The 24,653-nt window shown below is 35.1% G+C and overlaps 1 protein-coding gene across 1 annotated transcript in view; it reads left to right on the top strand.

Annotated features, from left to right (window-relative positions):
- Positions 1 to 17,402: 17,402 nt before the first annotated feature.
- The window catches only part of LOC121419547, an 82,723-nt gene continuing 75,472 nt past the window's right edge, over positions 17,403 to 24,653 (top strand). The window contains exon 1 of the mRNA XM_041614003.1: positions 17,403 to 17,532. The gene's annotated coding sequence lies outside the window, so the exon portion shown is untranslated. The remainder of the gene's footprint in view (positions 17,533 to 24,653) is intronic.

The following is a 24,653-nucleotide window of genomic DNA, read 5'->3' as shown; positions in this document are numbered from 1 at the left end:
GTCTGCAGGGGGAGGGGGGTAATAATCATGCACACTTCTCAATAACACTGCCTGCAGTTACTGTAAGAGAGGAGTAAGACTTAGAGTGTTTTAGAAACGCACGACATTGTGTTTCAGGGTGAAATGATTCTTCCATATGAAGACAAAGTTACTCTTCCAGGTATCCCCCCCCCCCCTCTTGGGGGCACAATAAACGTGGTTGCCGTGCGTACACCTTTATTATTTTTTTATTTCATTTTCTTGCGGGGACAGGGGAGGGGGCTCTCACCACAAATTTTGTAAGCTTCAAGCTTATCTAAATCCCACTGTCAAAACAGACTATTATTCATGTACAGGTATTGGTGTATGTTTGTTTTTAATATGTGTGTGTGTGGCGTGTGGGGATACATATATTAGTCTGTAAATATATTGAAAAAGTGTTTGTGTATGTATGTTATACGTGTTTATGTAAGTGTTCTTTTTGTTTGGGGGATGTTTATACATGCGTATAGGGGTGTGTGAGGTGGTTGGCCTATTGCTTGGTTTGGTGTAACTATGGGCATGCGTTTGAGGGAATGAGGAATGAGGGAAATGAGATGAATTGAATTTTTATTTATCAAACGCCTAGTGGGCAATGACCACAATCTCATAATGTGTTTATTTGAGTGTGTGTTTGGGGGGGGGTGCACAACAACAACGTGAAATGAGCGGAGAAGAGTGTGGGTGGATTAGTTTATATGCCTATAAATGTGTTATGCCTTAAATTGGTATACCTACTTCAAGAATATAGGCGCATAATGAGTTTGTAATCAACATCCCATTGCCGTAATTAGTCTTAAAATGAATGGGCATCCACTACCTTATTGATTGTAAATTTAAAAAAAAAAAACTTAAATACAGCCCCAAAACTTCAATTTTTTAAAATAATCATGATCCTTTTAATATGCAATAAGTCGTGAAGACTTTTTTGTGGGGGGCGGTCTTTAACCCTTTTCAGAACTTAAACTCACTTTCCCCTGACTGAACACCATCCCAAACTGGGGGGGGGGGTACGCCCATGCCACCCCATGATCATCCCCCAGCTTGCGCTGTAGGCTACATTATGTTGCTCAGTATTTAACCTCCTTACCGCCATGCTATGAATCATGGTAATCCACTGCCCAAACCATCTATGAAAAATAATACATGCAGGTTAGAATCTTGCATTCTCACCGGTCACCCCTCCCCCCCCCCAAATCATGATCACTCATTGACACCGTTTTTTGCAACACATATTTTAAAAAGAAGAGTCTACCCAAAAATATTTTTTCAACAGGATCAGAAATATTAGATGATCAGAACAAAAAAAAAGTTGAGAAAAATCGGACATGCAACTAATAAGAAATTTATGAGTGTTTAAATCATGGAGCTAAAGCTCCATGATGATAGATAGGTAGATCCCCTATATGCATGTTTACATCAATACAAACTTTGTAGCTTACGTACTGTAGAAATGATGCATTTGCACTATAAATATAAACAAAATTATGGTAATTAGTGCACCCACGACGTCATCAAATTGGCAACATGTCTAAAAGTTTTCACTGATTTGCCCATTTTTTTCAAATCATTAAAAAGTCATAACTTTTTTTTATTACCTGTCCGATTTTCCCCAAACTTTTTTTTTCTGTATCTCTCACTTTAAGGGCTATTTTTTTTCTATTGCCAAAATAAACAAAGGTGCCGGTAATGGATATCCTTGTCTAACGAGTAACGCCTCTTGATGGGAATATATCGTCGGCGGAGGACCAGAAGGGCGCTATCCCAGGACCAAAATCCAGTTGAAACCAATTAGAGCAAAACCAATTGAAACCAGTTGGCCAACTGGTTTCAATAGGGAAATTGGAACAACTGGTTCCAATTGAAAACCAGTTGCCAACTGGTTCCAGTTAAAACCAATTGGGCAACTGGAACCAGTTGGCTATTGGTTTCAATTGGTTTTCAATTGGTTCCAGTTGTTCCAATTTCCCTATTAAAACCAGTTGAATCCAATTGGAGGCAACTGGTTTCAATTGGTTCCAGTTGAAACCAATTGGAGGCAACTGGTTTTCAACTGGAACCAGTTGAAACCAATTGGTTTCCAACTGGATCCAATTGGAACTTCCAGTTGGAATGAACTTAATTAGTTACAAATTAATTAGCATTTGCACTAACTATTGCTCATGCCAACACAGAAGCAGTGTTATTTGTCTATTAATACCAATGTAAAGGGCATTGATAAAATACAGACTTTCATATGTATATATTCATATTGGAGTTCTTCAAATATATGTATTTTTATTTGATGTAATTTGGTAACAGTTAGTGGTGTACTAATTATCTTTGAATCTGTTTTAATTATAATCTATAACATTTATGAACATGGTTTTCACTGCTAAGTATTGGAAACACTTATCTGAAAAAAGTGTGGAACTTCAAATTGAAAAAAATTAAATAGATACATTGTAAATTATGATGAATCTGATAAAACATTAATCTGTGCACACTGGCAGAAAATATGCAAATTAACTGGTTTCAATTGGATCCAGTTGGGTAACTGGAAAATTTCCAATTGGAAACCAATTGGAAATCATTTCCAGTTACCCAACTGGATCCAGTTAGGATTTCCAGTTACCCAACTGGTTCCAATTAGAATTCATTTCCAGTTACCCATCTTTCCAGTTGGAAATCATTTCCAGTTACCCAACTGGATCCAGTTAGGATTTCCAGTTACCCAACTGGTTCCAGTTTTATTTCCAGTTACCCAACTGGTTCCAATTAGAATTCAGTTACCCATCTTTCCAGTTACCCAACTGGTTCCATTTAGGATTTCCAGTTACCCAACTGGTTCCAGTTAGAAATTATTTCCAGTTGGAAGTCATTTCCAGTTACCCAACTGGTTCCAGTTAGGATTTCCAGTTGCCCAACTGGTTCCAGTAAGGATTTCCAGTTACCCAACTGGTTCCAGTTAGAAATCATTTCCAGTTGGAAGTCATTTCCAGTTACCCAACTGGTTCCAGTTAGGATTTCCAGTTACCCAACTGGTTCCAGTTAGGATTTCCAGTTGCCCAACTGGATCCAGTTAGGATTTCCAGTTACCCAACTTGTTCAAGTTAGAAATCATTTCCAGTTGGAAGTCATATCCATTTACCCAACTGGTTCCAGTTAGGATTTCCAGTTACCCAACTGGTTCCAGTTAGAAATCATTTCCAGTTGGAAGTCATTTCCAGTTACCCAACTGGTTCCAGTTAGGATTTCCAGTTGCCCAACTGGATCCAGTTAGGATTTCCAGTTACCCAACTGGTTCAAGTTAGAAATCATTTCCAGTTGGAAGTCATATCCATTTACCCAACTGGTTCCAGTTAGGATTTCCAGTTGCCCAACTGGTTTCAATTGGTTTCAACTGGAAATTGTTAAATTCCAGTTAAAACCAATTGAAACCAATTGAAACCAGTTGGAAATCCAACTGGTTTCAATTGGATTTTGGTCCTGGGATTGCAGATCAAAGATGTTCCGTTGGAAACCAGAAGGGCGCTATTGCTATTGACTTTGTACAGCAATAGCGCCCTTCTGGCTCCGAACGGAACACCTTTAAAATGTAATAACGCCCGTATGGCTCTCAACAGACGATAATATGTTAGCCATCCATTCAAAATGACGTTGTTGAATATATATAATATAGCTATCGATTTCCTAAATCCAGTTTTAAAACCATCAGCTCTTAAACAATTTAAAATAAAATTCCACTCTAGCGTGTCAAACGCTTTGTGAAAATCAACAAAAAATAGACACCTTTCGGCAGGTTGCGTATAACACGACTAAATATATTTCCGAAAATTTTGTTCAGCTTTTGAAATCGGGACCGGCTTGCGATTGTGATGTCCGCACAGTTCAATACATGACGTTCGTATCTATTGTCCCATGACACACGGCTTAATTCTACGAAAGTAGCTTTAATTATGTTGTATTTGAAAATATCAATTACATCCTGAATGAGCCTTGCTACATCAAAACCACGTCTGATATCCCTCCTGATCTTCGTCAATCAATTTATGCAGGACTTTCCGTAATCCATTAGCGAGTACTGTTGTAATCAACTTATAATCGATATTGAGCAACGTTATTGACCGCAAATTTTGTAGGTTCTCTTTCACCATTTTTGAATATGGGAGAAATAATCCCTTTCCTCTGTGAATATCATAGTATTCCTTTCGGAAAGCTCTTATTAATACTCTTTAAAATAATCCCCTATATAGTGGTGTTATGTTTGACAAAAACGGGTATTGCGTGTACTTCCAAAGGGGAATATAGTGGTGCTACATGTGACAAAAAGAGGTATTGCATGTACACAAAGGGGAATATATATAGTGGTGCTGTATATGACGAAAAAGGGGAATTGCATATATTATACAAAGGGGAATATAGTGCTGCTATATGTGACGAAAAGGGGAATTGCATGTACTTACTAAGTAAAATATAGTGCTACTATATGTGACGAAAAGGGGAATTGCATGAACTTACAAAGGGAATATAGTGCTGCTATATGTGACGAAAAGGGGAATTGCATGTACTTACTAAGGGAAATATAGTGCTGCTATATGTGACGAAAAGGGGAATTGCATGTACTTACAAAGGGAATATAGTGCTGCTATATGTGACGAAAAGGGGAATTGCATGAACTTACAAAGGGAATATAGTGCTGCTATATGTGACGAAAAGGGGAATTGCATGAACTTACAAAGGGGAATATAGTGCTGCTATATGTGACGAAAAGGGGAATTGCATGATCTTACAAAGGGGAATATAGTGCTGCTATATGTGACGAAAAGGGGAATTGCATGCATTTACAAATTTATATTTATTATTAATATCATGTGGTGCAATATATTTTCTAGAAAAACATTAATTTTTGTTTTGTCTGATCGTAAAATAAACAAATTTATTTTATTTTCTCATTAAAAAAAAATAAATACTGCCCAGTTAATAAGGCGAAGGAGCCGACTTTACAAATACTGAAAGGAGAAGGCCCCTTTCGTTCATTGTGGGGTAAAAATACCTTAGGGAGAATTTTTGGGAGAACCAAAAATTGTATATTCCAAATTAAACGCAGGGACACAGGGAAAAGGTCCTCACTTTTTTAGATTACCTCCCGTTATTCACAAATATTTATCAAAATCAAAATTTAATCACGCATAGCCTCATTAACGTGATATAGGTTGAATTCCCCTTTGCGTACAATTTTCGAGCATTCGCCCTTTGGTTGAATCTAGGTATATATATATATATATATATATATATATATATATATATATATATATATATATATATATATATATATATATATATATACATAATATATATATATTTCAGAAATTTCAGAAATGTAATTGCCGCAGTGCCAACAGCAAAGGATATGTTTAGAAAGGCGACCCTCGTCTACAAAGCCAGCATCCTACATTCACACGAAAACGAGGGAAAGTGCTACTATTATCTTGAGTGGGGTACTTTCCAAGACAGAAACAGGAATCACATCAAATTAATTAAACATGGAGAATGCAAGTATTAAACTCAACTCTCTAAGTATATAGGGAAACTAATTGAAGCAAACACTTAATTTCAATTAACGTGGCGGATAGAGGAGGACTCTAACATTAACCTAAGAAAGAGAGAGCTCTGTAATCTCTGCCTAGATGAGAAGTATAGTGACGTATTGTATTACCGGACACTATCATATTTCCGGACGCGCATATAACTGCGTAGGAAATCAATTTCGTACCGTAAGACTTCCGCAGTTCAATATCACAGATCAATTCAAAGAACGAGATTGCAAAAACAAGGCGAAAATATAACTTTTACCTTATTTTTCTCTAAAAATGACAGAAAATGCTTGAAATAACATATAACACAGTTTTGGCATTAACAATTGATCCCAATTGATCTATTTTCTGATTGAAATACGGACCTGATTTGCCGAATTTCAATCTCGTACGCTCCATCGATTAAATCGTCGACGGCTAGTTCTCAATGTTCCCGGTACCCCGGCCGTGCGCGAGGTTTACCGTGATGGAGAGCCGTCAATGATCGACAGCGCATCGATAGAACTTAACTTGATGACTGAGTCTTACGATATGAACGAGCATCATTAACACTTGGAAGTGCAATATCGAACGCGCAATTAAAAAAAAGGAAATTAGTTAGCAAACGCAAATTTATAACAAAGATCTGATCAGAATCGTTATAAGAAAGCAAACAAAAACTTAGAATTTACTCATGAGATGATTAATCTCGAAAAAAATCACACCAATTCTTTCTTACATCATTGTAATCAAGAATATTTTTACCCGTCCGGCGCGCGTCCGGAATTACAATATAATTTGTCACGCACGAAAATAATTGTTTTTCGCGGAGGGGTATGCGGCAAGTGCGGTGCAAAGAAAATGGTTGGAAAATATAAAATAATTTCATCATATTCATGATTTTCAGAATATTTGGAATAGCAAGTGATAATTTTACTTGATTGTATTTCCTCTAGTTGTAATTTTTAAAGCACTGAAATGAAAGTGTCCGGCAATAGGATACACTGCCATATATCATTATCACCAATAACAAAAAGTACCTCAACAAAAGGTCAAAAATAATATCAAAGTACCTCAACAAAAGGTCAAAAATAATATCAAAGTACCGGCACAGACACCGACTAAGACCCCCCCCCCCCCATAAATCCAATCAGGTGTGACGACCGATCGCAGCACGCAGACACAACCAAGTCGTCAAACCATCGGTCTGCCCACTTGTTCACCGCAACCATCCTGCCTGTGGGGAATCTACAGGAAGGACTATGGTATGAAAATGATGTACATAGCACACACTTTGAAAAATCATTAAAATATCACTTTTGTGACAAAAATTGCTGATTTCCATACAGTTGCGATCTATTTTTCATTAGTAACTTGGGAATAATTTTTGTATTCACCAGAGCGCTCAAAAACTTAAATTTTGGGCACATTTTTATGTACGCCCTCTATTGGTGAAAAGTAATATAGCAAGAAAATTTTCATTTTTCAGCTCTATATCTAATCAAGAAAAAAATTAAAGAATTAAATTTACATAATAACCAAGTTATATTATTAATAGATGTAATGAAAACTGAAAGTGTAGGAAAATCAAACATTTGTCACATACAAAAAGAGAAATTAAGCCAAACATTGCCACCATTATTTTGCCACACATGGAGATGTAACTCAGAACAAGGTTATAGCATAACCTTGTGAGTCTGCCTGGAGATCACCGAAAGCGTGAAACCGACTGTAGTACACCGAGCTGACCGAGGTATGATTATATAAATATATATATATATATATTGCTCTTCATCGGCATTGAATTGAGCACTTTCGGAAACATCAGCCAATCCCATACCAAGTGGATATATATATACATATATATTTCGTCATTTCTTTTGATTTCCCTTAAAATATTCGTTTGGTATAATGCATTTCTCATTCAAGTTATTTTCAGAACAATGGTAGTCAGAGATGACATAGAAACATAGCCAATATATCATCAAAATGAAAATCAGAAAATCCCAGAATATAAAACAATACATAATCAACAACATTAGATAGGAAATACAAATAGGCAGAATATAAAAAAAATCATACGAAAATGAAACTACAGCAGGGAGTCTATAAATATTTCTTCAAAGTACTAAATTACATAATGATAATTCAGGTGTCTAATTGGAGATATTTTAACAAAGCTGATTTAAATTTATGAAGTGATTGATTGCTAACTACTATTTGTGGGAGATGATTCCATTCATTAATTGTTTGAGGATAGAAGGACTTCATGTAACAATCTTTACTAGCAAATGGATCATTCATCTTATAAGTGTGATAATTTCTTCCTATTCTATTTGCTCGTGTGCACCTATTCACTTCTCCTACATTAATCAAGTTGTAAACAATTTTATAATAAAAAACAAGCCGATGGTATTTACGTCTTTTCTCTAATAAGTTCATTTTAAACGTTTTAGTTTGAAGTCCAATCTTTGGACATGATCTTGACGTAACGTTTTTGGATGCGTTCAATCATATCTTTGTATTTTATTCTATAGGGATCCCATGCTATACATGAATATTCTAGACGTGAACGAATTACGTTGTATTGATAAATATATTTTTGCGGCAATCAATTTACTATTTTGTAATAAACGTGTATGAAAATCTTTAATAGTACCTTGGTTGTTTTAGGGAACCTTTATGGTGTTTTTACCTCCTCTTTTATTTCACTCTTTGAAGGAAAAAATCCGGAGATGGGGCTATCGCTCACACCTCCTGTTACGCAGACCATACCTGAATGGTTTTTCGACTCTCATGATCCTAGGTTGACCATCTAGATCCCCACTCAGATGCATGATAGGGGTTGGGAAGGCAGCCAGATCAGCCGAAGCCCCGGTCAGGTATGAACCCCATTACATTAACCCTCGTGCAGTAGACGGATTACTGTTGACATAACTCTGCAAAAACACACCTGTCCAAGGATGACAGAATGATAATGATGAAAATAACAACAATAACGAGGATTGCTATTATCATAACAATAATGTATAACATTGATAATGATGATGATAATAATAATAATGATATTGATGATAGTAAAACAGGTAATAATGATAATAATAATAATGAAATATTAATAAAGTAATAATAATAATGCAGTAATACCAACGTCATATCGATTCGGGATAGCTCCATCAGTTCCAATAAAGGAACTATGCCGTACAACTCGAAATATACAAAACGGAGCATAATTCGTGTCAGCCTAGGGACATGCTTTGAGAAAAGTCTTACCTGCAAGGGAATGGCCCACAAAAAACATCGGTGTGTTAGCCGGCCTACCAGACCTTACAAGGTCGACTATGGAATTGTTTATTTTGAGAGATATCTGCATAAAATAAACCATTTTTTTTGTGATTAAAAAAGGGTATCGACCGCCCACAAAACATACTGAATACCACAAAAAAGTGAGCCCTTCTTTCAAATATTAAAAAAAATCAAATAGCAGAGTCGATCTGCGCTAAGTAGTGCAAAGTAAATAAATTAAAATGACATCTCGTGAAGGTTGTTGTAAAAACATGATATCAATACATTACATTTATTGTTGTTATTTCAATTATTCACACCTGATGTATTTGAATATTAGAACCATTTTAATCGAGCCACTTTATACGGCGTATATTCAACATTGTGCATGGCAGGTATTTCATTTCCGTGGAATATCGTAAATTCGTAATAGTATAAAGCAAAACAAAATGAACTGAATGTGGAAATATACAGTGCGTCCCAGAAAAAACGAAACCGAGATTTAGCGATGATTTATCATAACTTAATCATAAATAAAATAGACAAATGACCTATCAATGTAAAGCTTAGAATCTCCTCTTTCATATGGTATTGCTTAGATTATTCCTCATTCACGCATGAATGAGTAAAAACAATTCGAAGAGAGGATGCCAAAAACTCACTTGGCGGGGGTATCTGAATTTCAAAAACAAAATCACATGACTAAAAAGTTCAGTATCTGCTCTTTTCTTTGATACCTTAATCACAGAAAATGGTCGAGAATTAAAAAAGTTATGATCCCTCGAAACAATGCTTGTATTTCCCTAATTTCATTAAATAAACTTGTTTTCACCGGTTTCCCACAGAAGCTATTGCGTGGTAACAAAAGACTTCATGCATGGCTGATCGTCAACAAAACGGAGTGTCGAGTGAGTTTGAACGCTAGCCTGTAAAACCTCTTCATTTTCTGAAATTATTGAAATTCAAGCCTTATTTCAAATAACCAGAACTTTGTTATTTCTTGACCATTTTCTGTAATTGAGGTATCAAATTAAAGAGCAGATATTGAACTTTTTAAAAATGTGGGGTTTTTTTTAAAACACAGATACGGCCCGCCAAGTGACTTTTGGTATCCCCTTTTCAAATTGTTTTTGCTCATTCATGCGTGAATGAGAAATAATCTAAGTAATACCAGATGAAAGAGAAGATTCTAAGCTTTACATTGATAGGTCATTTGTCTATTTTATTTATGATTAAGTTATGATAAATCATCGCTAAATCTCGGTTTCGTTTTTTCTTGGACGCACTGTATAAAGCGTTGATCATTATACAAAGAATTCGGGGAATTATGTCAAAGAAGATCGGAGTTACATTGGCCCGTATTCTGAAGTCGGGTTTAACTTAGACCTTAGTCTAACTCTGTACTAAAATTATGGGAAGCCAAAAGTGTCAATATTTTTTTATTAAGTTGTGTGTTTCTTATGTTCACCGTGTTCTTTCCTGATTCATCGATGGTGAAGACAATCATCTATTTATACTTCCTACACAATTATGAATAACTTTGAGAGCCAAATGAGCTGAAATATGATATCTCTATTGTTGGCGATTTATGTAACAGCGTGATTCCAACCCAAAATTAAGGTCATCTCGTCCAAAATGCATGTTTTATTTCAATTTTGAATTATGTATTTTCATCACAAAAAAAATCATATTGTGTCCCCTCTACTATTTTGAGTAGAGGGGGGGGGGGGGGGGGGGGGTGTCCCCTGGAATTTCCGCCCATGAATGGAATCACAGATTCAGCTCTGGAGGAACGGCCGATTCTCCAAGTAGTCTGTCGTCAGAGCGACCCACAGCCTTAAGGGAGACTGATGCTGGATCCTCTCCGTAAGAGGGAGGTATGTTTCACCAGGGATCTCTTCTGGAATCACTACCAATCATGCCAATGCTGCCTCTACTCCGTGGTCGCGCACGGGTTCGTCGATCACTGTCGATGGGACGCGGACTAGGGCAAAGACGACGAGTTAAGCCATTGGTAATCGGTTAATTTATATGAATTCCGGGATATATCTCATAAATAATTTCTCGTTATGAAACCATGAAAACATTGGCCTTGAAAATCTTTATTTATTGCGATAAATACGAGAAAGACAAAGTGACCGGAAAAACCATCCCATTTTCCATATATTACACGTGTTGCAATTCCATTCATTGAAAGATTTTTTATTGTCATGAAGATTTTTTAGAGACATCAAAAGTGTATGCGCGTTTTTTTTTCTTCCTGTCTTTTTTGGTTTCTCATATAAATAATACACATTCTTTTTTTTAGGAAGGCCATTGTAATGTTCACAACGTGATGACGTATGCTGACGTAAGACAACAATTATAAGCCCTATTGTGAATAATAACCCTTTATAACAAGAATTGCCTTCGGCTGATATCGCAAATGATTCTTTGAGTGCTTTATATTTGCGTTAAGAAAATGCCATACGTGATATTAAGAAAATAATATTTGGTAATAATAAATAGGAATAAAGGCCAAACGGCTGGTTTTAGACTGGGGTTTTGGAAAATTGGAGATGTACATGTGTGTTTGCATTTTATTCAAACTTGCACCTTGAATGGTTTGTCATATATTGAATGCCAGGGTCCTTTAAGTGCAATAATTTTGTTCAGGACTTTTGTAATGGCAACACATTTCCCAAAATAAATCGTAGAAAGAACATGAAAGCTCAAAGTGATTCTTTCTAGCCATGAAAAAATAATTACCATTCTTCCACCTACCCCGCCCGCCCACCCCCCTCTCTTTATCTCCAGCTGTACCTCTGTCTTATTATTCTTCTTCGTCCCTCCTAATAGTAAGTTTTCGCAAGTACGACGGGAAATGATTTAAGAACACAGTAAATGTATCGAAAATACCCATCAAGTGACAAAGAACAGGATGTCTTTGTCAAAAATTGCTAAACCAGAACAACAGTTTTGCCCAAAATTTCAGAGTTGACAAAAACATTTGAAAAAGTATTTAATTTTCCGATTCACCAATTTTTGACAAGGACGTCTTGGTTGTTCTTTGTCATTAAGGGCACTCGACAATACATTTTCTATGTTCGAAAAGGCGTCGTCTGTCGTAAAAACAAAAACTCCCTTTTCTCTATAAAGATGTTACCTGGTGTAAAGATATGCATCGCTATACAAACGAAGCCGCCAATGACCAAGAAGACGATCACGGCTACGACACAAATTACCGACGCCGGCGTCCCTTTCGACTTCACAACCGGGATGACAGACTCGGAAAGATGACTAAGGAGACGAAAGAGAAAAGACTAAGCATATTATCAAAGGAGAAGCGATAGTACCCTTTGTTAGCATACATCATGTTTGTAGTGAACGGGATGTCAAGTGAAATATTCGTTTTTCTTTTCGTTCTCGAAATCTGGTTGCCTTCGATGCTGTCTAGACCCGTAAAAACAGTGACTTTAGAGATGAAACACAATGCGATAAAAAACTAACAAGACCAAAGATAATGCAGAAATGCATTTATTTTAAAGGCCAAGCAGTAATTACTCGGCATACTTGCAATTAAAGAAAACAGGATATTGAGAAATATATTTTTTCTGTTGACAACGTTGATCAATATGATCAATATTAAGGACCGCGGTGTTTTACACTGAGTAATATCTTAAAATATTTTGATATGCAGTTGTTTTATAGAAAAAAAGAAAACTGATCCCCTTGACTTGATACTGCAGTACCATCCAGTTTTTAGTATCATTATACTTCAGTGAGAGACAAAACAAACATGGATAACATACTTGTCTGCCATTGCTCAGCTATCCACAGCAAACCAAAAAGAAAATAACAATAAGCGGTACTATGAATAAGGTAAGGTATATTGAACATTGGTGGTCCGCTTGTTGTACATCCATGGTTTGATACAAAGGATGAGAGCTGAACAGCTATGTAAAGAAGATTATATTATTACAATATAGTTTCATTGTTTGCATGTTTGGGTGAACATCAATATCATTCCCACTGTAATGTTTATAGAATTGCCAAACTGGAGAGCGAGTGAGCAAGCATATGGTAAGTGTGTGTGTGAAAGAGGGAAAGAGAGAGTGTGTTCAATGTCACCACCCGTCCAAATCGTCAAGATATTAAATTAAATGACTTTGTGTTGTTACAATGTGAGATAAATATCCAACAAATAACTACCTACAATGACTTAGATCACTTCTAAATTTGATCAGTTTTTTTATTACAGGTATAAAACAAAGGTATAAAGAAAAGAGCGAATTATCTTAAATATCTTGTAGATTCTGTTTTAGTTGATAAAAAAAAATATGATCCAGTGTTAAATCCAATAATATAAGAGTTATATAAGAACTAGTTGGCAAGGATTCCTTAGATGAAACTCCAGAAAAAAAAAGAGACAAGTTTTGACATTCCGGCCTAAAACTTGGACATTCTAAGCACTTATTGCAATAATGAACAGGAAAGGTATATATCTAAATAATGCGAGCGCGAAGCACGAGTGGAAAAAAATTAGACCTACAAGCGGGAAGTCTATTCATGTTATTTTTTAATGTAAATAATGAAAAAGAAGGATAAATTGGTATATTCCTACATTGATAATGTGAGTGCAAAGCGCGAGCAGAAAAAAGGACATTCAGACCTTAAAAAAATGGACATTTAAAGTACTTTTTGCAATCATAAACATATTACGTATATAACTAAACAATGCGAGCGGAATCGCAAGCGGAAAAAAGAATAGAGTTAGAACTAAAAATTGGACACTGTTTTCGAAACATTATGGTCGTGCCTGGTCTCCTCTTGTCAATGGAAATGCCCCCCCCCCCCGGAATTCGAATCTTGTCGTCCATTTCTGGGGAAAGTAAAACATAATGCCCGTTACATTGTGTGTTAGGGGAATATCGTTTTCGTAGGAGGAGCAAGCGAAAGAAAAAAAACCCCGCAAATTCGGATAGTGTTCAGACGGATAGGCCTATTGCATATGCTGTACATATGCTGTGTACATATCAACACATGCGAAATGGTTTCGGCTGAGAAGGTGATCTGCCCATGGAATCAATTGCAAGTGATCCACCAATAATCCACATTAGATGCAATATCGATTCGATGGACTGTAATGATCTATATCTAAGCCTTAATTCAGTAAGTTTTCCCTCACTAAATATATATTGGATTTGTTTGAAAAAACACTTTCTTATCCATGTAATAATCTATTGTAGGCCCAGCATTTCGAATATTTCCAGCTAGTTGTCATAGTAGATGCTCACAAACGGCTCAGGGGGCATAGGCTGATGACCAGTCGTACATGCATGAAAGCAGGATTTTGCACACGAAAAGCAAGTCTATAGGGCCTGTAACACAAAGCTTAGCAATGATTGCAGAGCAGTTTTCAACGTTTGATTCTATTGACTATATTGTATAATCAATCTTAATCGAGTGTATGATTAAACTTCTGAAGAGGATATAGATCGCACTTAATAATTTGTGCGAAAGCAAAGCGCGAGCTGATATTTTTATTAGACCTATTATTATTTTGACATATGACCGGGACATTCTAAGGACATTTTGTCGGACCCGAATGATGCGTCCCCGAGGTTTGCGAAAACTCCGTATTAATGCGAGCACGAAGCGCGACCAGAAAATGTTTGATATTTTGATCTGGAAATTAGTAATTTATGCACTGAGTTAAGCCCTGTGTATAGACAATTCTGAAGAGGATATAGATCGCACTTAATAATTTGTGCGAACGCAAAGCGCGAGCTGATATTTTTATTAGACCTATTATTATTTTGACATATGACCGGGACATTCTAAGGACATTTTGTCATCTCATGAAAAATAATGACTGTCTTCCTATTCCTCTTCTTTTGTGCGGGATAATGCTTGTCGATATTCCCTTGTGAAAAAAGGGACATTTTTTTTACGAATTCATGAAAATATTATCTTATCCATTGATGTAATAAACCTAATGAGAGCGCGAAACTTGTTACTATTAATGCCTGTAAATGGAGTTTTAAAATTACTATGAAGGTATACATTCACCAATCAAAATGCGAGTGTGCTGTGCTGGCTGATAGGTATTAAAAATTTTTTTTATGTGAATATAATGTTTCCGTTTAATTTTAGGTGACATATGTACAGTATCATATTTTATTTGTTCTGTTATTTTCAATAGTTAATTATGCTTATTTCATTTCATTTTTTTTTTCAATATTAGTATTTATGCTCTATTCTTTGTTTATATTTGAATATGTTACCATGTTTTAGATTTGTGTTTGTTCACGAAGGGCCTCAACGAAAACCAGCTTGTAATTGAGCTACCCTACTTTTAAATATTTGAAATAAATCAAGAAACAATCAACCCTGTAACGGATATTTTTTTAGAACCTTATAAGTACTTGACAAATCAAATTCTGCGAGCGCGAAGCGCGGGCTGTAAGTCTTGATACTTAGACAATAAAAAACGGACATACCGAACACTTTGTGAAAATCAATTTGTAAATCAAAGAAAATAAGGAAAGCTCGATGTCGGTGCTGAAATAGGTTTTGTATTAACTTCAAAACTTGATATTTTAAGCTCCATATCAGCCTATTTATTGAGCAAGATAGGGAGAAGCACGAGCGAAAAAAATATAGTTGCATGAATTTGTGTTTACCAAGTCTTCTCCTCATCTTATTTCATTCACTCTTCTTACTCTTTTTTCTTCTTTCTTCCCCTCTCTTTTCTTTTTCTTTCCGCCCTTTATTTTGCTCCACCGATGGGGGGGGGGGGGGCAATTATTATTCAAGTGAGTCTATTTTGTAGACTACACTAGCATATTATGCATTGATATACAGACATTGTTTATCTGTTTCTATTCGTATATTGATTTTTGTAGTCAAATCCTTAACTTACGAAAAACTCTTCAAGACACTATTAATCAATTATAGTCATCTTGATTATTACTAAAAATATCATGTGTTGGTTTATGAAATGAAAGTGCCAATTATCAATTTAAATAGGGCAAAGTATGCATTAAAAAAATGCTACATAACAAACTAATAAGACATTTTAAGAACAAAACTATCAAGTCAAAAGAAAATAGATTTTAAATCAGTGATGTAAAAGGTGCTTCTATAAAAGCCAATTGGATGCCCCCATAAAAATATTTTTGGTATAAACCTTTTGGTAGTCGGTAGTCAGCAAAAAATACTCCCCACCAAAAAAAAATCGATTGCTTGTTGAGTGAAATTCTCTCTTCTTAATAGTGTTAATTTTCAAGGGAAGCATTAGTTCTTGAAATGAAGTTCGCTCAAAATTAGTTTCAAAATGAAGGGTCCTTGATATAGCCTACATTTAAATGTTCCTGCAATCGTTGCCCCCAATCCATAACAGAAACTAGAAAGAGCGAGGGCCATGTACCAATTACTATCGTCAAAGACGGCATCCTCGATTATCATGATTATGCTGCTGCAAAAGGCATTCTCGATGAATAAGCAGAACCCTTGAATAAATGCTAAAGCAGCACGTGATTCGTAACCATAACTGATGACGCCCAGCAGAAAAGATCCGGCGCAGATACAAGATACAGGGATGTACACAGCAAAAGCCTTGACTCTTTTATAGAGGAGGACGATGAATACGGGACTCCCAATAATGCCGACGACACCACCGATTGTGGTTCTTAATACATCTGATTGAGAGCACTGCAAAACGTAGTCTCAAACAGCTTTGAATTATGTGATAATCGCTCTCTTTAGTCTTTTGAATATGAATCATTTTGAAGAAAATATTAATCCGCCATTTTGAGGGATTTTAAAACACTTGTGGTTAGGATTTTGCAGAAACTGCAGAGTAATTATATAGAAATTCACCTCTTGAAACTGCAAGTCATTTTGTCTCTGATCCGTGTGTAGATCAAACGGCATGAATTCTGTAATATTTCCTCTTTTCAGTCATATGAATTTAAACAATTTCTGAAAAAATATAAATCCATTATTTTTTTTCAAATTAATATTGCACATTATTCGAAAGAAAAGGGTGAGTGGAAACGGGGGAGAAGATGGTCATAAGAAAAATAAAAGTGTATACCGTTAATGAGAGAAAGGTCGAAAGAGTTGAATATTTATCGAATAATTACAATGACGCAGATGTATTAAGAACCACAACAATGCAACTAATGTAACTACTTTTACTGAGTCTATCGCCTTTATGGGACAAATGGCTAACCATAATGTCCGATATAAAAAAAAACGATAAACTAAGATTTTCGGCGAAAAACTATCCTTTTTCGATTTCGATAAACTTATAGTTATTTGTCGGCGAAGAACTAATATTTTTCGGTTACGACTAACTAAGTTTTCCGATGATAAACCCGGGATAAAAAAGAGAAACCAGTGTATATCGACAAGAAACTTATGTTATCGCCTTTTATCATGTTTGTGTGACAATGTTGAACGACTTCTGGGGATTCCCCGCTGACAGTTGCAGTAAATGTACAAATGCATTTGCCTTTGGATATATCGTACTGGTATGTAATTCTGGAGAGTTATTGATGTAGAGTAAACGCATTTCTGCGACGATAGAACGCAGGCTACATAGTATTTCCTGCTCCATTCCCTATCTAAAATTAGAGGACAATCAAGTCTCAGCCATCAGTACAAGGAATCATTATTTTGTGAGTCGGTAAGTCGCAATGTTTGCTTAAAATTGATATCTTTGATATAAATACGATAATATCACTTCATGTTTGACGTATGCAAAGCGGAAGGAGATATCGAATCACATTGCAGTATATGCACATTGCAACAGGCGACATGCTACATGTTAGGTTTTTTTTATTCAGAGGATTGAACGAACATGTTTAACTAAATTGGCGTTAACATTAACAAAATGCTCCTGATATTCAGAACCGATTGGGATTTTTTTGAGTAACCTGCAGGGATGGATCCAGGATTTATCAAAAATGGGGGCGTTTGTGTACAGGAAAAGTTTGACAAACAAATAAAATGGTTTTCATTACCAATCGAGGTCATTTTGTTCCAGGAAAAAATGGACATGCCCAAATAAAAAAAGGTTTCACGACCAAATCCCACTCGCAATATTTAGCTCACTCTGATCCCATTTTTCGGAAACTCAAAACGTTGAAAATAAACGATATCCATACTTTACAATCTGCCTTTTTTATGTACAAATTCTCAATCAATGTTATACCTACATCCTTTCAAAACATTTTTACTTACAAAAGGGACATTCATTCATATCCTACACGTCACTCATCAGACTTTCATTTGACAAACTCGAAAATAATTTTAGCACAGAAAACAATTAGACACCACGGCCCAGATATATGGAACAACATACCAAATCATATCAAACTCACTGCATCTGTCTTTTCTTTTAAAGCTTCATTCAAAAAATACCTTTTATCCAGATATTCATAAATCTCCCAACTGCACTTGCACCCACTAGCACACACTAGCACACACTTCATTTTTCAATTTCTACTTTTTTCCCGTTGTTTGATGATTCGTGACATTATTATTTTTTCTTACAGACACAATTAATTTCTTAGGTTTCCATGTTATGTACCCCTTCCCTTTTTTGGCTGCTATGCTTCAAGCATACATTTGCTTATATAGTTTGCCTCTGCAGTTTAGTTATTATATATATATATATTTTTTTATGTATTCATGTCTTCAGTAAACTACATATAAGATTGTCACTTGGTTATATACTTTATGCTATATTATGATTATGTCTCATGTATTGTTAATTTGTTTTGTATAATATTTCAATAAATGCAGACAATCCTGCAAAAAAAAATCAGTCCTCATTTATTCCCCTGAAAACGTCTGTGTCATCGTAATAAACATAATAAACATAATTACCTAATAAGCATGAGTGTAATTTTATACATTTTGAGAATGTCTATCTAGAACCCCCCCCCCAAAAAAAAAAAAAAAAAAACATATATATTACAAACCTTCCAGGATTTTCCATGGCGGAGAATTTATTTATGACACTAGTTTTCAATATTAACCAATGTAATCTTTGTGATTAACATAAAAACCCAGTAGCGTTCCCCCCTAAGTAAGGTCCGTATTATCATTTTTTCTCGATTTATTTTATTTTGTTTTTGGTTTTGTTTGTTCTTTTGTGTGTGTGTGTTTTGTTGTCTTTTCTTTCTCATTTTTCTTCTTATTATGCATTCTTTATCAAGGAAGTGTGGGGCTGGGTGGGAAAGCTGAGTATGTGTTTTTTTGTAATTTTTTATTATAACTTCGTCAAATTGTTTTGATTTAGTGGTATTGTAAATGAAAACAAATGTTTAATTTGAGATTTATCTATAGATTATGAGTGTGTTTGTGTTTTCTTAAATTCAGAGATTTCTAGAGCATGTGGAAGATTTTCTTCTGAATTACTATTCTGATTATAAATTGTAAAAGATATATGTACAATCGATTCTAAGTTTACTCTTGGAATAATGAATTTAAGATGTTTATGTTTGCATTCTGATTCAACTAGGTTAATAATTTCACGTAATTCATCATTTTCACATGTTTACCTGTATTCTAATGAGAAGAAATTGAATATGATTTAAGAAAAAAATAAACCGCCAAATAGCATGTACATGTGTATGCATGTGCCATCTAGAATGGCCTGAAAAAAAAAATAATTACAGCTCTTAATGTTTTCCCTGATGAGGAGTTCATGGATGATACTAAATTTCCATTTTAACATGTTTAACTAATTACTATATCATGATTAGAACAAATAGCATAGTGCATGAAGGATTATTTATGTGCAATATATATTGTATATCCTATGCCATTTTATATCAAGAAAGTCAGAAAACCTGAATGAAAAATACAGTTTTTCTGTGGTTTCCTTTGACGACGAATTCATTTATGACATTATTTGATTGCATGAAAAGAAAAACGAAAACTATTGTCATGATTGGATGTCACAGGAACCCTTAGAAAAAAGGGTATTGTTTATGTTTTCAGAATTTAGGATTAGAAGCTATTACTGTATGCTAATTCGATGATTGTGATGATTATGCTCATTGGGCTATAATATTTAAGAAAATTGCTCAAGGTTGCCAAGGTGGCGATCAAGCTGAATTTACTTCAATACTCATCTAGAACATGAATCAAACAAATGAATGTACTCAACAACTTTTCCAGGTCTACGTGGCCTATGAGACCGTCTACCGTTCAAAGGTGCGTACATTATGATATGAATGTTTTCAGTGGCGTACATTCACGAAGCGACTCTATTATACCTGATGGATAACCCATTGCAGCACCCCACTTGAATACAGTGCGTGGCGTCAGGTATTTACACGGGTAAAAATTTGGTTCCCCTGCAACGAACAGAACACACCGAAGCGCGACGAAACGCAGACGAATAAAAGAAAGGGAACAAAAGAACAAAACGTGGAGGTAAAAAAGGAGGGAGTGCCATTTCAATCATTTTATTATAAGTCACGTTTGATGCCGGAGGGATGAACTGCTTCAGGCATATTTCAATATAATTTCGAGATTTTTTTTCTCGTATCCTTCGATACATTCCCTTGTCACGATTGCAAAAAGTGCTTGGAATGCTTTCAGGTCGGAATAGCAAAAAGGTCTATGCTTGCGCTTCGCGCTTGCATCAATAGATTAGTAACAATATTCTCTTCATGATGTCACTGAAAACAGTCCTTACTTGTTGTATTTCATGTCTGAATAGTTCACCCTCCTTGATCGTATAACTAACTCTCTATGAAAGGTTGAATTGAATAAAAAGAGAAATATCCAACAAGCTTAATTATGAAGATGTCATCTAAAGTAATAAAGGTGGTTATGGAAGTAAATTTCAGCTTTAATTAAAAAAAAACAGGTACATGCCCATCCTGGTAGTATGCTAATAAGGAAACTTATGACGACGCCCACTCTCCATTTATTTTCATGTTATCATACAAGTTACATGAAATATGAAATATGTAGATTTTCGACATTATAATTGAAATGTGAAACAAAGTTTCAATCCTCCCTGAACACGTGGAATTATCATTGTAACCTATATTGTTTTGATGAAGGGTCTCGTAATTATCATATGAAAAATTGAATATTGTATTCACATAATAAGATGAATGAGTAATAACATCGAGTCTCTCACTTACATTTCACTGTGTTGAACATGGAACTATTTTGTAAAGAAGGAGCGAAGTTTTGAAATGTCAACTTTTCTATTATTACTTCACCTCAAATTTTCATTTCTTGAAATCAGGTTGATACTAAACCCCTTAAAAAAAGTTTGGAAATCTGAGTTTGGCCATTAATTTCCCCCAACTCCCAATTTAACACAATTCATATTTGACAACATTAAAAAAGATAATTTTATTTTCTTTAAAAGGATACCATGCTTTTTATGATCATGCCGTCACGAAAAGAGCAAGATTCGAAAGTGTTGGATGAGGTCGAATTGAAAAGCTGCAATATGAGCAGAAATAGTCATACAGAACATAAAATCCATTCAAATCAAGCACCTGCTTCTGTAGTGATGGTATTGTGAGATAACATGGTTTGGGTCATGGTTTGAAATACCCATGCATGTTTCTTTGTTATATGTTTGCTTATGCTGAGGTGTGTTTGATTCCATGTTGATGTTAGGGTGCGTGCGAATAATTAAAAGAAACCGCTAAGAAACTCACTCATCACCATTGAAAAAAGAACAGTGACATTCAATATTGTGTAATTTTGCAACTTTTTAATTTTGACATTGCCCCGCATTTCAAGGCACTGCACCTACATTTGACCCATAATCACATCATGTTGGGTATCATTTTAAAGAAAATGAAATGATCTGTTTATTGATATTAATTACACATTGATATTTCCTAAGACAGATGTGAAATTATCGATCAAGTCAAAAGAAACCGCTGAGTAACTCACTCATCACCACGGAAAAAAGAACAGTGACTTTCAATATTTGTCATTTTGCAACTTTTGAATTTTGACCTTGCCTCACATTTCAAGGCACTGCACCTCCATGTGAGCCATAATCATATCATGTAGGGTGTAATTTTAAATAAAATGAAATGCTCTATCCGTTGGTATTAATGACACATGGACATTTACTAAAATCCCGGAGGAATTATCCATCAAAGTTGGATTTCCAAACTTTTTTTGAGGAGTTTAGTGTGATGTTTTTTCTCAAAGCAATGTTTTGTTGGATAGGACTTGACCTCTAAATAAGCTTAATTAATCGGTTTTCTGGTTGGAATGTCAAAATTTAGAGGCTCGCACTTCGCGCTAGAAACATTCGTTTAATCAGATACCTATCCTATTCATGATTACAAAAGTGAGACTATTTTGATTTGATTTGATTTATTTGCCAAGTCTATATACACATACATTTCAAGCATATTAAGGTATACATGGTATATCGATTCATAAAGCTTGACAGGATGAAGCCATGAAAGCTCAAGAGCTTATTTCCAATGGGGTCCTAAATAGTAAAATCACACTTTATAGTAATAGTAAAATCACACTTTATAGTAATAGTAAAATCACACTTTATAGTAATGAATAGCAAAACGTATATACACATTAAAAAACTATTCCGTGTTCAGGTTGTAGAGAAAGAAAAATCAGTTACTTTACTCCAGTCAATATAAGGTTTGACCCACCACTTATTGCAACACTGGATATTCCACTGCAATGCTTTCCAGGAAGGTCCCCTGAACAACATACTAAAAGTCCCAAAAATCCAAGCAGTGGAAATTTATGAAATTTGCATATTATGCAAATTAGCCATAAAAAGTTAGAAAAATAAGGAAAATAGTCCAAAAATTACAAATTAAGTGACCAAAACAATTTTATTTGAGCGAAAATTCATAATAAATAACTTAATGTTTTTAATCGAAAGTGCAAAAAATCGACCTCATTTGCATAATATGTAAATAAGCATCCTTACATGGAAAAATTGTCAAAATATTGTGATTTTCCTCTCATTGACTGCTTGAAAATTTCAATAATGAAATTAATATGCTGCTATCACTAAGGACGTTGAATACATTTATATTAAGCTTAGTGTCTGTAGTGTCATTTGCATATTATCCAAATAAGTATCTAACATGTAATAAATATTCAAGAAACACACAGGTGATACATTCCTCAAAAAATGCAAGTAGATTATCTAATGAAATTTGAATATGGCAATGCCTTACAGGAAGTTAACACCATATTAAAAGTCATTAAATAGACAAGCATAGGAAAATCACAAAATTTGCATTTTATGCAAATTAGCCATAAAAATTTGCAAATGAGGAAAATTTGGAAATCAAGTGTGGAAACAATATAAATTGAACGGAAGCTCATGATAATCTTTACAAATTTGATAATTCTCAAATAAAAAAATGTAAATAAATCTACATCATTTGCATATATAATTATGAGCATCCTTGTATGAAAAAAAAACCCAGAAATTTTTATTTTCTCACACAAACAGTTAAACCCTCATTCCACAGAGAGCAAGACCTCTGAAAGACTGCTGTAAGACCATAAAACTTGCTTGATCTTTCAAGGGTCTTTCAACGAACTTTTAAAGATCTCCGATGTCTTTCACGATTCCTGATAGATCTTTGAATACGAGCGACATGAAAGCCTTTCATAAAGTCATGAAGGCTTAAAGTATAGACATCTTTTCAGATACGGGAATCATGATTAGACGTTCTTGCTGAATCCAGTTGCTGTTTCAGGATGAAGCATCCATTTTCTGTTCTTTCCTCTTTAATGAATCTTCTAAGGATGGCAACTATCTCCAAATATTGTAGCTATAGTTTCTAAGCAAATCGTATGCAAATAGTATCAATTTCCTGATATTTATGGCAAATGGAAATTCCTCAGTGAGACAATGAACAACCAAGTAGAGGTTAACAGATGAAGGACTTAGCCATATTATTGCCTTTCCAACAAGAGAACACAACATAACGGAACACCTTTAACGTCGCCATCAAATACCATCCAACATTGATTAAACAGTGTGTACCCATTCCAGGATTTGTTTGCCACTTTGTGTTACTCATTGGTGTACTGTGAGGGTATACAGAGGAATAAACCTTTCAGAAATTATGGTACGACTACGGATGTTCGTCTGGAGGAATGCTGACTTTCATACTGTCATGCAGATGTACTTTGGACAATCATACAACTCTCTGTACTGAAATCCGACAAGTCGAGCATAGGAGATTGAATGTCAATCAAGAGGACTTTGACAAGAACCAAACCATTACCCTTGTCTTCTTCCGACACAAGTTGCCTCAATAAGACACTGGACATAAGTTGTGTCGGAAGAGAAGTTTTATAGGAAGGCTTGCGCATGTTGAGCTCCTAAAGCATCAGTAAGGTGAAAATCGGAATTGCTACAATGCAATAAAGAGGACCATAGAATGGTTTGTAGACATGACTGCAAGCTACTGTTGTATGCGGATGACAGTGTTTTACTTTATTCAAGCTCTAACCCCGAATCCGTTGAAAAAAAATTGAGTGAAGAGCTGTCAGCTTGTGTAGATTGGATGACAGACAACAAGCTTTCTCTACACCTCGGTAAAACAGAAAGCATTTTATTTAGTAGTAAAGGTAATACCAGAAAAAATGACGGTTTTGAGGTGAAATATAAGGATCAAACAGTTCAGAGAAAAGAATCAGTAAAATATTTAGGTGTCCATTTAACTAGCCAGGTTTCATTCTCTTCCTTAGTAGAGTCTATAGTAAAAAAAAAGCAAATTCGCGTTTGAAATTTCTGTATAGATACCA

Source organism: Lytechinus variegatus, chromosome 8 (assembly GCF_018143015.1).
Source record: "Lytechinus variegatus isolate NC3 chromosome 8, Lvar_3.0, whole genome shotgun sequence".
NCBI classification, from domain to species: Eukaryota; Metazoa; Echinodermata; class Echinoidea; order Temnopleuroida; family Toxopneustidae; genus Lytechinus; species Lytechinus variegatus.
Note: the sequence above shows the minus strand (reverse complement) of the source record. Positions and strands in the feature narration are given on the sequence as shown.